Source organism: Zootermopsis nevadensis, unplaced genomic scaffold, assembly GCF_977971745.1.
Source record: "Zootermopsis nevadensis isolate Lab colony 2312 unplaced genomic scaffold, Znev_1.0 Znev_ptg000003l, whole genome shotgun sequence".
Taxonomy (NCBI): domain Eukaryota; kingdom Metazoa; phylum Arthropoda; class Insecta; order Blattodea; family Termopsidae; genus Zootermopsis; species Zootermopsis nevadensis.
Window position 1 is genome coordinate 9,509,897 of NW_028259135.1, and position 16,018 is coordinate 9,525,914.

General features: G+C 37.9%; 2 protein-coding genes across 6 annotated transcripts in view; both read left to right on the plus strand.

The window, feature by feature from the left end:
• sand (potassium two pore domain channel sandman) overlaps positions 1-3,005 on the plus strand; it is a 90,823-nt gene extending 87,818 nt beyond the window's left edge. For all 5 annotated transcript variants that reach the window (XM_087342407.1, XM_087342408.1, XM_087342405.1 and 2 more), the window contains one exon: positions 78-3,005. The gene's annotated coding sequence lies outside the window, so the exon portion shown is untranslated. The remainder of the gene's footprint in view (positions 1-77) is intronic.
• Positions 3,006-5,169: 2,164 nt separating this feature from the next.
• The window catches only part of LOC110838648 (uncharacterized), a 108,279-nt gene continuing 97,430 nt past the window's right edge, over positions 5,170-16,018 (plus strand). Inside the window, exon 1 of the mRNA XM_022082017.2 lies at positions 5,170-6,440. The gene's annotated coding sequence lies outside the window, so the exon portion shown is untranslated. The remainder of the gene's footprint in view (positions 6,441-16,018) is intronic.

A 16,018-nucleotide genomic window follows, 5' to 3' on the forward strand; every position in this document is an offset into this window, starting at 1 on the left:
GTGAGCTGTGACGCAGAGAAATTCCCTGACTCTGATATTCTGTAATGCACTTTTTTCTCTTTCTGTGTCTGATGAAGGTTCTACTCTACTTTCTGCTTCGACTGTGGCTGCAGATGAAAGGATCGAGATAAGACGTTGCCTGTCATCATGAGCTGAAGAGAACAAAGATAAAAGAGGAGAAAATGGAGAAGCTAGTGAAAGGGTAGAAGATGACTATAAGAGAACAGTGTTTCGTTATTGTTTTGAGGAAAAATCACATTTCGAAGAAAAATTCTCACAAAATTTCTTCTCTTGTGTTCAAACTGGATCATGAGGTAGATTTTAATAAATCAAACCTCGCGTGACGGAAGGACGGATATACGAACCTATCAACATTTTAATGGGGGGAGGGGGATTTTGTATAATCCTTCGTGACTAGTGGGGGGGGGGGGCAGCTGTCGATGTGTACACTTGAATTTTGTTTGTTGTACAACTCGGCTCTACAGACAGACCTCAGTATTTAATTTTTATTTCAGATTTCTGAACAGCGTTCCACAGAATTCGGTTCAAGAAACAGGTGTGTTAATGCAAACTGTGTGCGTGAGTGTAAGGTGCCGATGAGAATTGGTGGAATTTTTTTTTTTTGTGGTGAGGTGGCTGACCTGTATGTCTTTTATGTCACTTTGAAATTTTAATTGGACATGTGATAACTTTCTCTGAATAGATCGGATATTGTATTTTTTTTTCCTTTTTGCGATCATATAAAGATTTCAGACACTTAAAAAAGGCAATTTTACAATTAAATGTAGAGAATAAGCTACAATGTTGGTTTGCCTGAATTTAAATCGGCAGAAGTGAAAAATGTGGCGAATATAAACGATGTTGATCTTAGTTTTCAACCAAAGTGGTCTTAATTGTTATTTGAATAATGATAATAATGTAACTCGTTTGAAAGTTCTGTTCCATTGATTGAATTTATCAAAGAAGAAAAACAATTAGTGATAGGACTTTTGTTTTTAGGAATTTACAGAGTAATAATAATAATAATTTGTTGTGATTGCAGCTAGAGGAAAGTTTTAAAATTGGTGGAGAAGTTCAAATGAAGTCCGATGACTTTGTAGGCACACGTCCTTTCTTGGCTTCTCAAAATAACTCCGCTGTGTGGAGTTAGAATTATATTATTTTTTTTTTTTTTATTTATTTGACTGCAAATGGGTTTTTACCCGGTGGCAGTGGTCCTACAATAAGACACAACAAAACATAAGACAACAAAAACAATAAGAAACAACAGAACAATGAGACAGAACAAAACAATAAGACACAAAAATCATAAGACAACAAAAACAATAAGAAACAAGAGAACAATGAAACAGAACAAAACAATAACACAAAAAACATAAGACAACACAAACAATAACAATAAGAAACAACAGAACAATGAGACACAACAAAACAGTAAGACAAAAAGACATAAGACACAACAAAACAATAAGACAACAAAACAATGAGACACAAAAAACATAAGGCACAACAAGAACAATAAGACACAACAAAGCAATGAGACACAACAATACAGTAAGACAAAAAGACATGACACAACAAAAACAATGAGACACAAAAAGCATAAGGCACAACAAGAACAATAAGACACAACAAAACAACACACCACACTCAAAATAAAACAGCTCATAATATTACAAAACCGTATAACCTAAAGTACATAACTTAAAAATTAATACCAACTAGACATAAGTCAGTAACAGTAATGAATCACACGTTTCATCAGGACCTTCTCTTCACTTCACTACACTTATGAAACCTTCCCATCCTCACCCCAATTTACCCCCCTTCACTGCACCCACCCATCTATTCCCTTTACTTCACCTCATTTATCACTTTCCTAACCTTCTTCCTAAACGTACTTGGTTTACAGGAGAGAGTCCCTAAAACCTCAGCAGGTAGCTGGTTCCAGAGTTGGATGGTCCTATTTACAAAGGAATATTTTCCGATATCTGTTCTTTGTTTTCTGCTCCTAACTTTCCGAATATGATCGACTCTGCTCAGGTAGTATGGCCTTTGCAATCTGACACCTATAGCTTTCCATGCCCGATCTCCCGTGTACGCCTTGAAGAGAGCACATATTCGTGCTATCTTTCTACGCTGTGCCAGGGTTTCCCAGTTCGAATCGCTCCTGTGATATGCAAATTTACATGCTTTCCTTTGCACCCGTTCTAACGCATTTATCTGCCCCTCCCTGTAAGGATCCCAGCACGCCGCCCCATATTCCAGAATCGGACGCACTAGTGATGTGTAGGCTAGACTTTTAGTGTTACTATTCCCCTTTTTGAGAACACGCATTGTAAAATGAAGTGCCTTCCAGGCTTTTTTCACCGTATAATTTACTTGATCAGCCCAGCTTAAATCGCTGCTTAAGATAATTCCCAAGTATTTACAACTGCTCACTTCCGGAATTATTTGGTCCCGTAACGAATAGTTTAGTGGTTCCTTCACCCGACTTCTCGTGAAACTAACTGCCTTACTTTTACTTGGGTTAATTTTCATATCATTTTCAACCGCCCACTCCCCCAGACTGTTTAGATCCATCTGCATCTTTTCTATATCTTTACTATTTATAATTTTCCTATATATTATACAGTCATCTGCAAAAAGTCTAATAGTCGATTCAATGTTCCTCCAAATATCATTTACGTACGCGAGGAATAGAAGTGGACCCAATACACTCCCTTGCGGTACTCCTGATGTTACTCTGACTTCCTCTGATAATTGCCCTCCTACTCTAACTCTCTGCGTTCGGCCTAAAAGAAATTCTCTTATCCATACGACTATCCTCGAGTCCACGCCCGATGCCGCGATTTTCATAAGCAGCCGATCGTGAGGAACTAAATCGAAGGCCTTCGAAAAATCTATTATATTATGTACGACAGATAAAAAATTTATATAGCGCCGTAACCCCGGGGGCTGTAATTCTCAAACCTCTGATAAAAGTACCTTGTGTGTTTTGTTAATTGATTTTTTTTTTTCAAACGCCCCGTAAAATTAAATCCCAAATACGCAATCCCTGTTGAACATCCCAAATGAAGTGACGAAGCGACCGACTTCTGTTCAGATCTCATGTCGGACAAGGTAGCTGCCTGAAATACCGCTCACTGAAGTCTTTATTATTCCATGGACACGATTCGAGGATAAATGGCTTAAAATCAGCGTGGAAAATAGAGTCTTCGTTCGTTTTAAGGATGACTTAAGTAATCGTCTATCTGATGTTCCTTGATCAGTGACTAACTTAATGACGTCTTTCAACTCCTTAGGTTACGTAGCGTTACATAGCAGAATAAATTATGGATTGGATGCTGCAAATAAATAAATAAATAAATCAGAAGTGTATATTTTAATATATCCCTGTGTTTTGCCCTGACGTACTGATCAACTTTGTCGCGATAATCGGACACCGGTCCCGGATTCGAACTTGTGACATTCAGAGTACGTAGCAGGAGTGCCAACCACTTGACTTCCACACTTTTTATTTCCCTCTTATTCGACGCTAAATTACCGCTGTAGATAGTTGTTAAATATCACCCTGTTAAGTGCCGTGATTGTAGAAGTAAGACGTTTTATAACTGTGTAGCTGTCTGTCCGTCTGTCATCTCGAGGATTTGAAGGAGAAACCAGAGGTTTATTGTCCAAATGTCTGCTAGGTAGAGGAAATATCGAGATACGAAGTCCCAGCATCTAACGAACCTAGTAAGTAATGATATAACTGTTCTGTCTGTCCAAACCAGACCCCTGTGTCAACCCTTCTACAGACAGACAGACAGACCCCCCCCCCCCGATAAGCAGCGGAGAAATCAGAAGGAAATCAGGACGTGGAATGGGAGGAGAGAGAAGAGATGAAGAGAGGAGAAGTGGAGAGAGGGAACAGAAAATTGTTAGAAACGAATTACGTCAAGGAAAAAAGAAGAAGAAGAATTGGTTTGAAGAGGAGATATGAGACGTCAGGCCCAGAGGGAATTGTGCTTTTTCGTTCTGGTGAAGTGAAATTCGTCAGTCGGTGACTAAAATGGCGGAGTAAATGTTAAAGCGTAAACTGTCATCATCATCAAATACTGTTAAGATGATCAAATAGAGGACGATGGACAGAACATGCAGCACGCACTGGGGAGATAAAAAAATGGAAAGCACGAAAGGCACAGACCACTCGGAAGACCTAGGCATAGGGGGAATGACAATATTAAAATGGATTTTGAAGTAATTGGATGGGAGGATCGGGTTCATCCCCTCTGGGTGATAAATGTAGCTTTTGGGGGGGGGGGGGGTGGCAGGGTGGATCGCCATACATACTTCATATCGGTAGTAGTTGGGTTAGGGATGAATCCCGAGGGTCATCTATTAGCGCTCTCCACGTCAAGATAAGCATAATTATCCCTGTGGGATGCTGCGACGTGTAGTTTCGTAGAAACTGACCGACGTTTCGGACATCATGCTTGCTGCTCGCGTCATCAGAACGATGTTGATAGTACGCATTTATGAAACGTCGATTAGTGACTTTTAAAAGCTCACATTAAATTCTAGGTTTTCCAGAAAATCTGTCAGATTCAAGTTGTTGAGTGAGGAAATTTAAAAATAAATGTAACTCCTTTTGTGTAAATTTTATCAATAATTTATATTTGAACGTATACTATTGATATGACAGCTTGTCATTTTAATAGACATTGTTAAAGATGAAAAAGAATTATTATTACTTGTCAAAAATAATGCCCGTAGGGGTTTCGTGGCCTTTTGGTTCGACGGGAAATTTATTTTTAGTCAGAGGGAAAAAGAAGTTGAAACACCCTGAACTGGATAATGTGACGTAATTGGGTTTACAATAGCGTAGGTTACTTTCTGGTACTGTGCAATGCTTGTGAAGGCAGTAACTTTGAAAAACGACGATGTAGATGTCCGATTTTCGGGGATTCGAACCGGAAATCTTCTAGTATGAGCTCTGATAGTGAGTACAAGATAGTCACTGGACCCTATTTTTATCTATATGTTCAGCAAGAAGATTAAATTAAAATGTATATATGCTAGGTGTTTTATAATACGGTTGGTAGCACTGAAACATGTAATAGAACAACGTTTTTGAAATCAGTCTACCTGATTTCTGTTGAAGTTTCTGCAAGGACAAATAAGAAGAAGAGAAGGGAATTTGTCTTCTAGCTGTGGTGGGAATTTGCCTGAGTTCTCCCTGACTGCTGATTGCGATCCACATAGCTGGAGTCCGTGGTGGTATGCGCATGGAGGTCAACTGCATTGCGCAAACGCAAAGAGGGTTGAACATTACCTCTGTTATCTCTCCCCTCATTCACATACGTTCCCCTTCTACTACTTCCACCCCTGCTCCCAGTTGCACCCCCCTCTGACGGCGACCAGCGGAGTTAGCGGAAGTGTCAGCTTCGCGCTCAGAAGCAGAGTGAAATGGCGAATTTGAGGTTGTGTTTTCATAAAATATGTTGTTTTGATTGACTTCAAGCACGCTTGTGTTTCGAAAAGTAAGTTAGTGAAGTTGTATAATGTGTATAATACATCATTCATAAACTGTGTACACTGAGGAGGCTTCAGATTATCTACATTTTAACATTCAGAGAAAAACATTATCGGTCAGTAAACATTAAGTATGGATACTTCCTTCGACCACAGTGAAGCCGAGTGACGAGAAACAAATGAAGGATGCATCGTTGTTTTATTTTACTGCTGAACTTCGGTTTGTGTTTGCAAATTGTGTTAATAAGCGTGTTACTCTATAGGAATTACATTTCGAATTTTAATTAAAGTGAAGGAATCTTAAGATGGGGAATTGACATGTAAACGACAAGACAGTTTTAACGTCTTTATCCGATACAATTACGCCACCTTCATGTACTTAAACTACTACGAACATTTAGTGTTTTTGTGGAACATTTGCAAGTTTCGTTCCGGAGCAAACCGTCAAGTAGAATGTGTGAATTTTAATTTATATTAAATTTCGTTACATTTCCCGTGTAACCGTGGAAAAATTATTTAATGCGTTAATTTTTAAGTATGAAAACAAACTTCGAACAAAAAAATTTTACGCTATAGAAAACTCTCGTGTTTGACTGTAAATAAGATGTTTTTGCGCTGAGAACACAATACGTATGTGCATATTGAATAACATAGCATGGTAGGGTATGTTTTGAATTAATAACATTGATAGACAGATGTTTTGTGAACAGGTGTGAGGATGTAACATTTTTTTTTCACGTGTTATTTTGAGTGCGAAATTTAAGTAAGAGAAGTGGTTTAGGTGGTGCGTGTGTGTGTGTGGTGGGAACACAGAAAAAGTGCGTCAGCCTGCGTATTACAGCCCAGTGGATGTCAGACGGCACAGCTGGAAGAGAATATCACATATAAATGGAAAGAAGCTCATCTCGAATGTACCTGGGAAGGTGAGTACCAATCCACAACGTGTCTAGTTTTAATTTTAGGTTTTTTGTATCATATGGAGAAGTATAGAATATAAATACACCCATCCCTATATTTGCAAACGTAATTCGTTCAATGAAAACTGCTCGCAAGGTGAAGATTCAAAAATCTAAAATTAGATTCTCGTAATTTTCAATGAAAAAAAAATATACATCTCGGTTCTCGACGCCCAGAAGAATCACCAAATATTTTCCCCACATTTGTCAGATTTATGTAGAATTATAAAAATAAAAACATACAACTTTTTATAAAAATTATTACAAATTGAACCCTGCATAAAATTCTATAATGTCAAACCAAATGTTTACATTGTACAGCAGTTGCTGCAGTTAAAACACAAACACCAGAACTTATGTGAACAAATAATAAAACAATTATCTTTATTAAAATGTTAATTACTCTACGTATATTAATCACAAAGGGTCTGTGATAAGTAACTAATTCTTTCTTAGTTGAGAAAATTATGTTTATAATTTCAAAAACAGGTAAAAATTTACATGAATCTTTGTAATGAACATTTGTAAATGGGAGCTTTGCAAATACACAAGTAATACACGTTGATCGTGTTTGACAGTGTTTACTTAACATTTCATGTATCGTTTGTAAACAAATGAGGGAACCTGACTCTAAATTCTGCTTTAACTGGTAGCTCGCATCATGTATTCGTTACACCAATCACTTCGCAACCAAAATCATATGTGTGCTTATTTGTTATCGATCCCATGCGGGCTACATGCTCCGCCCATCTCATTGTCTTTGATTTGATCGTCATGATAGTATTTTGTGAAGCTACAAATTATGGAACTCATCATCACTTACTTTTGCCAGTCTCCTGTCACTTCGTCTTCGGTGTCATTATTTCCTTGACACCCTGTTCTCTAACATCCTCAATATCTGTTTATTTCATAATCCAAGACAGAGGAAGACTCGTAGGGCGTGCGTATGTATGCTTTATTCGATTTTCTTAACTCTCAAAAGCCTAGTGGTAATTACAAGTACCACCTCATTGAACAATTAGTGACTTTGCATTTTGTCTACAAGGCATGTGTAATCTGTTGCTAGATACCGATTCCTGTCTGAACTTACCAAATATGAGTGAATCGATCTCCATCACCACAATGGCGTAGCATTATAATAAAGTTTGTAGTGTCTATATAAATCGCTCTATGCATTATACCGTAGATATGTTGTCTAGCGTCTAGATGACCTTGAAAACTTTAAATTTTTTATCATAATTTAAGAGTGTGTAGTAGTTATAATTTTAGGAGCTGGTTCGTTCCTAAGCAACGTTTAACGCCCTCTGTACCTAGTGGAGAGTATATTTATGCTTAAAATATAGATTTTGTAGCAGTTTCATCCCTGCCCCTTAAATTGCACGCCTGTGTTTCATGTGTTTGTATTTTAATACAGTTCCCCGATAAGGTTTACTGGTTACCAAACAGCGTAATACTTCTTTTTTATAACTCGTTTTGAAATTGTAAACTGCAGCCATGGTCATGTATCTGCATAGAACGCGACCTGATACCATACGCGATGACAGGGTGTTTATTACGCGGGGTCTCACAACACTGCGTATTATGTAACGAACAATAAGTTCACTGATACTGATGCTGATCTTAGTCTCGGCGCCGTGTAGATTCGTCGGTAGATGCCGACGTTTCGGAGAAACATTGTGGCTCTGTTAAAAATATTGAATTTAATACAAGACGTAAATTTATAAGATATTGTAATTGCGTCATATTGTGATTCGTAATATTAAAATATATATTAAAAATTATTACAGTCACTCACAATTATAATAATAAAATAATATTAAAAGATTTAAAACATCATTTAGATACACTACTAGTTTCGGCTACATTCAGCCATCGACGGGTGTATGCAGTATAAACCTATGACCATTTACTGATTTTTAACGTTATCCATATTTCACTGTCTTCATTCTTGATGGTGTTGGTGTGTTAGGTCAAACAGGTCGCACCTTCACACAAAGATACAAAGAACACATAGCAGCCATAAGACACAATAAAGATAGTTCTGCATACTCTAAACACATTCTCAATACAGGACATGCATATAATACAATCAATGAAACAATGGACATAATGAAAATAGTAAAAAAACAAAAGACATAGGGACACAATAGAAAAATATTACATATTTCAAAATTATAAACAAAACTTATGCCTCAATGATAATGGTATTGAACTCAACAACCCTATCTTTAAAACACTTCAGTACCTTGACCCCAACCCGGACAAACCACCTTTCACCCACTAGCCCCACAGTCGGTTACCAGACCCAATCCTGTACAGTCCAGTGTTCTCCGTTTCTCTTACTACGAATGTGATATTGCTTCTTAGGTGAGTTTACATATTTATTTTTATTATTTTTACTATTTATTTATTTTTACCAATTATTTTTACCAATTATTTTGTTTTCTATATTTCTATTTTCTAATTTCAATTGTCATTAATGGAATTAAAACTTTAATTCACAGTAATACACAAAAATGATGCCAACACAAAGTACAAAACATAAACCTAGTAATCACTAATGATAGTGCAACAAACCAAAAAACGGTAAAGGACAGAAACACCATCAAGAATGAAGACAGTGAAATATGGATAACGTTAAAAATCAGTAAATGGTCATAGGTTTATACTGCATACACCCGTCGATGGCTGAATGTAGACGAAACTAGTAGTGTATCTAAATGATGTTTTAAATCTTTTAATATTATTTTATTATTATAATTGTGAGTGACTGTAATAATTTTTAATATATATTTTAACAAGACGTAAAGTTAAATTATTTCGTATGGATGAATTATAATAGCATTTTAGATAATTCTCACATGACGCTCCGGTATAATCTTATTTTGTTTCGATGTTCAGTACTGAGGATGGAGACAGTATGTCTCACCGAATCGTTTACATCTACCGATGACTCAGAACTGTGTCAAAACCCAGAAGAATATTATCTTCCTCACCGCCGCGAGAACCTCAGATCTTACCAAGTGCACTGGCCGATCGCTAAACAAGGGAAATCTACGATCTGCCTTCGTCACAGTAGTAATTTTACTGACGTACTACCAAGGAAAATTTTAGTTGTTAACTTTGATCTGGTATATTTCTTAATGACTTTCATGAATTCACTTGTCGTTCAAATTCTGTTAAACTTTTTTTTTTAAAAAACTTTCAGTTCTACTTTTATATGAAAAGTCTGGAAATATCGGTACTTCTCATGACTTTGGCATACTTTCAGCTTGTTGATCCGTTATCAATTATACTGTCGCGAAAAAAAATTTACCTCTTGAGTGTGCAGAGGTCTCGAATATTTTAAACGCTAGCTGCAAGCCTCCGTATTCCCTCGTGGCACTCCTCATAGACGCAGGGTCGCCGTACATTTCAGAATTTTCCCACAACAACGCGCAGCGTAGGACAGTAAGATACCGGTAGTGGGAAAATTTCATTTCTAAAGTTGTTAGCATTCACGCGTGATTTTCCTTTGAGCCACGATACCTCTCACTTTGGCTTCGTATTTGAGACGTGCCGGGGTTAAAATTTTGACCCAGAGACCGACCATTTTGACTGAGGTTCCTCGTGACTTTCTTCAGTGTCTTTAATTAAATATCTGGGCAGGATAAAATCTACAAACGTGCCTCGACTTACGACTGAAATACCATCAGGAAGAAGGGAAGTTGGTAGACATAAAGTAAGATGGTGGAAACTCTTAGGAATTAGAGACTATGAAAGCAGCGAATAATTGCGAGAAACATAAATCTGCGTGAACGTTAGTGCGGTATTGTGTTAAGAAGATGGATGTCTTCTGGGTTGTTGCGCTGTGTAGTCTGGTAGAAGTTTATCGACGTTTCAGAGGTCCTTGCTGTCTCCATAATCAGGGCGATGGAGGCAGCAAGGACCTCTGAAGCCTCGGTAAACTTCTACCAGACAGCACGGCCCAACAACCCAGACGACAGCCATCTTCAGACTCACCGCCGTGGAAAACTCAAATCCCACGGTTTTGTGTTGATTTTAAAGATCTAGAATAAATGTTCCTCGATCGATCTTTTCCACTGAACTTCAGTTTCTGACACGCCTCGGGAGTTTTTGGATTTCCGAAGCGCTTGTTCAGTTGAACTAACTTTCACGAACCCTCGCCCCGCGTGGTTACGAACATTATGCTCAGCGGAATTTAATGAATAACTTAATAAAGTGGAAATTATCCGTTGTGCCGAAACTTAAGAAATTCTGGAATGTTCCGACACAGTCAAGTAAATTAAACGTGGACCACAGTTTATCCCCTGGTCTCGGGTTTTAGTTTTCTCGGCCGCTCGAAGCCTGGAATAGCGACTTCGAATCTCGCTCGAGGCATGGGTGTGTTCTCCTATGTGGGCAGATGGGCTTATCCCCTGGCCAGGGCATCCTACCAAATGTGAAAGAAACAGCTGTTGAATCCTGACAGAAAAAAGTCTTCAGAAAAGCAAAGGATCTGTGTCTTAGCAGCTGATGATCAAGGCTAAAGATCTCTATATCCTTCTTCCTTTGTGAGATTTGAGGTTCTCACGGCGCAGAAATTGAGGATGGCTGTTCTCTGGGATGTTGCGCCGTGTAGTCTGGTAGAAACTGACCGACGTTTCAGAGGTACATCTTGCCTCAATTATTGCCCTGATGATAGAAGCAGTAAATACCTCTGAAACGTCTGTCAGTTTCTACCAGAAAACTCAGTAACGATCCAGAAGACAGTTAAATGCGTCAGTCTTGATTTATTAGTTTCGTTTCCCTGCCTTTTGTAACACCGAGATGGTTTCATGTGTCAGACGTACAGACGAAACTTAACCCTTTGAAACAAAGGGGAGAGAGAGAGTTAGAAAGAGGGTAGAAGTACAGTCGCAGAAGAAAACATTGGGGAGACATGATAGACACTTTTCGGAGGACGAAAGTTTTATTACGTTTGTAAGGTTCCCAGACTTCTTCCGCTCGTCCTGGTAAGGATAGTATAAAAAAAATGAAGACCGACGACTGGTTCCAAGCCTCTGTCGTATCAATCCAGCCCTTAAATTCACACCCAGTTTATTTTAGATCCATTTAAATACTCTCATATTTACGCCTAGATTTTCTAAACTTTATCTTCTCCAGGTTTCCGTACCAAAATTTTGCACGTGTTTCTTGTCTCTTTCATTCATGGAAAATATCCAATTCAGCTTATCCTCCTCTATTTGATTACGTTTATTTGGTGGAGAGTAAAAAATTAAGAACCTTCTCGTCGGGACCTGCATGTTGTAACTACATGCACCACTTTTTGAACTCAGAATTCTGCCCACACACTGTATTTATGAGTTTCTTGTGATCTCTGTAGACAGAGATTATTTACTTAAACAGCGTTAACCAGTTGATCTTTGTAATGGTGAAGTGTGGTGTTTTCTTCGCGGTACGGACTGAATCATTAAATATAATTCAGACGAGCTTCGACTTCAAAGGGTTACATGTTATTTGATTTAAAGTTTAGTAATTTAAGAAATAAGTAATGTAATTATTTCACTACGTTTTAAGAAAAAAACTTGCGTCAGATGGACGCTTTGGGTATTTTGCTGTTTACTCCGAGATACATTAGAGCTAAGATGCAATTTTAAATTTGATTAATAATTATGATTGTTTATGCCGAATTTATCGATGAATATGTAACAAATTTTACATATTCGAGGTAAATTACGTACTAAGATGTATAACTAGACATCTAGATGTATTCATGCCATATTTTACGAAATAAACCTGAACCAATGGAACCCGTTAATTATGCGGAACAGCTGTGACCTTCGATCTGTGTCAGGGACTATTAATTAACACTTCCTTTCCTGTCGCGAATCGTTGTACACTGAGCACTGATGCGTGAGGCATGGGTTGGGGGCGTGGGGCATTCGAGCACAAGCAGACGGAGGAAATACAGAACGGCGGCGAAAAAGAATTGATGAGTAATAATAACTTTCTCATCCTATGGGACAGTGATGTATCAGCCTTGTTAGGGCAGGTTCCCGCACCTAATTGCATCATGGCTGTCAGATATTGGGTTTATTCTGAGTTTTGTGTATCGCTTTATTCAGTTTGTCTGTGGGCGTAGAAACGATACATAAAATGTGCAGAGGTAACTTCCATTTTATGTACAGGTTTAAAAAAACTTACTGCTTTACGTATTTACGCGAACAAAATGTGGCATTTAGAGATGGCTTTATCTCGTTGTTCAAAATTCTCGTTAGGTTATAACTCTTCATAAAAAAGATGGCAGTGAACTGTAAGTGTGTAAAATATTAGACGCTCGCCAATTAATTTTCGGTGGGTAAAATTAATCAAGCTAAAATAAATAGTGTTTTGCGATCACGTTCTACTTTTTTATTTCCAGTTTTCTAGAAAGTTAGTTTTATAAACTCATGTGGTTTTAAAAAATGACTAATTTAATTATTACTGGATTCATTTCACTCAAATTTATGATTTTTAAATCTGTGTGTGGAGTTATGAAATCGGTCGTGTGAGAACTCGCTTATTTAATTGATATTAAACGCGATTATTCATATCTGTAGCAAATAAATGAAATTACGAAAGTTCTGATAGAAGAAGTTTAGGCACCACAGTCGCTTTGCTTTTTCTTCTCGAGCAGTTGTTCACCCGCCTAATAACCAGCAGAAAACTTTCGCAAGGCACTTTATTCCCTGGTCTCTCCGCTCCATTTCAGCCTATATTCTACAGCAGGGAGTTTTATTGTGTTATCATTCTCTCCTCCATTTTAATTCTTGTTCCTTATCCACAGCTTTCCTTCTATTTAAGCATATTATCCAAGAATATTTGTAGACATAAATCATATAATAGACCCCACTTCTTGCTCAGTTTTATTTCAGTTGAGCGTCCTAGCGTTCTAAGTTCATGATACAGCGTTTCCCTAGAATGATTTCAATTTCGCCAGATTAAATTGCGTAATATCTTAACAATTTTTTTTACTACGCAGAATAAAAGTCCTGAATCTCATTTTGCTAGCTGTTTTTATTTGAACTGAGAAATGTTAATTCTGAATTCAGGAGTCGCTAAGTTCAAATTTGTAATGAAGTCTCTAAGTAAATTAAGTTATTTAAAGTTTTGTTCAAACATATTCAATATGGACAGCACGAACTACTTTGCATATTAATCAATGGGGACGGAAGATGGAGCTACTGTCCGCGTCATTTCCCTTGGCATGCTGTAGGGAGTGGCCGAGGGTGGGGGAGGTTATTATGGCACGCTCTGCGCATGCTCCATCCACTACTGCCATTTAAAATAACATGTACCGATTGTTAACTTGATTGGTTGATACCTGTTCTGCCGTCCCATTGCATAAACTAAGCCTTACTGAACCGATGGCGTACAGACGCCAAGTAAAGTGACGCAAACAATACTTTCTTACGTCACTGTTTTATAAAACAGCTTCCATCTATTAATGTTCTTTAGATTTTACCTTCCGGTGGTTGAACATAGACAATGCAATGTTGAAGAATTTCCAAGCAAAGCCAATCCAAGCCAAGAGGAAGAAGTAGTCTTGGGCGACCAAGAAAACGATGGACAAGGTAAAACCGACAGAGACCATTTGCCCAATCCCTGTAACGAAATAGGGGATGAAGACAAGGGTTATCATCGTCATCATAGGCAAACTGATTTTTGGCAAATTACTTTTATTGCCTGATTGATTAATCTATTTTGTCAGTGATTTATTGATCAGAATCTAATACATGAGTCTGACGTCTGAGAGTGATTCGGTGAACTGTTACGTAATTAGTTACTGACATCCTGCTAGATTTTCGGTACATTTTGCACCAGGACTACACGGTGACCTTGAAAACAGAAATCTTAGAGAACGTTTGGCCCACTGCTTGCGTGGTATTTATTATTGTGTTATAGGGCTGAGAACACGCTACCTCGTGTTTTTCTTTGGAACACGCACGCTGCACCGATCACCAGCATGATTTATGGGACCAGTAATATCCACTTCTGTTGAGAGATAAACGGCAGAGACAAAGTGGACGCATTTTGAACTATAAAGGAATTCAATTCGAATGGATTTCCTTTTGTCGAAGTCAACATTGGGAATATCTTTACAATGATAGCAGTTGTGGAAAAGGAGAACGGTCAAGTAAATATTAACTTTATGTATTATCTTCTCTCATGTTCTTGCTCATTCTAAGATATTCTTGTCCCAATATTTGCTTTATTTTACTTTGATCCTCCGGGATACTGAGAACAAAGCGCTGGTTTGATTTTGACAGAATTCAACTTGTGCTTGGTCTAGCCTTGACGTCACTAGTATCTAAATGTAAATCTTAAAATACAGGACTTTATTTAAAAGAGAAATAAATCAAAACAGATAGAGCAGAAGTTAGAACCAACGAGTTGTGTTGCTATGTGGTATATGTTTGTACCGACAGCTGAAGAGAGAAAGCAGGACTTTGCAAGTTTATAAGGCGGAATTTTAGCGACGCTTTTTCATGCCAGGATAGACTGCAAATACTTAAGGACGGGAAGAGAAAGATAGGCGAAAGGAGGACAGAAGAAGAAATATTGACACGAAATGACAGAGTGACAAGCAGAAAGATGAACATATGCATGGAACAGGCAGTGAGACAGTAAAATATGGCATAATATTTACATGAGATTTGAGGTTCTCTCGGCCATGAACATGCTGGTGTTGATCTTCTGGGTAGTTACGGCGTTTTGACTTGTAAGCAGATATATATATATATATATATATATATATATATATATATATATTTAAGAGTTACATGCTGCTCAGTCTTCAGTTATAAATATATAATTATGGAAGGAATTGAAGCTGATAAGTAACTTATGATTCTGTCATGAGCGCGGTTTGTTTTGACGTTTTAAAGCAGGCAAAGGGAGAAAGGGAGCTTCTGCGCATGCTCCACTCACTAGTTACTACCATCAAAATAGCATTTGTTCTTTGTGTGTACAGAAAAGGCAGCATTGACGTGTGACCCTGGAGCTGACACCGCCGAACACAATGTTATTTTATCGGTTAATACCTACTTTGCCGTGCCGTTGAATGGACCAGGCCGTGACGAGCCGATCCCAAAAACACTGCCGTGTAGTTCAGACGCCATTTAACGTGACGTGGAGAATACGTCTCGGTTATTCGGTTTCAGTGGATTACAGAATATGTGTTTTAAATATGGAGACGCCAGTGCAGAGCGTAAATTCTATAAACATTACTGGTGTGTCGTGGATATTATCAGTTCTTCTGTTCGAATTTATGAAGCGTTTCCGAGCGGTTCGTGAACCAGAGCTGTAACACAGTTTTTTTGTGCATGTACGCTTGAAAATTATTTCAATCTGTCATATTTTTTTGTGTTAAGTGAAATATTTAGAATGAGTCTCCTTATGCTTGTATAGGAAAGGTAATACATCAGCTGAAACTATTTTATTTGAAAGCTGTGGAATTGAATCTGTGGGGAATTATGGCGTCCGACTCGAAAGTTGTTCACGTTCACTCACCGGTGTGTTAT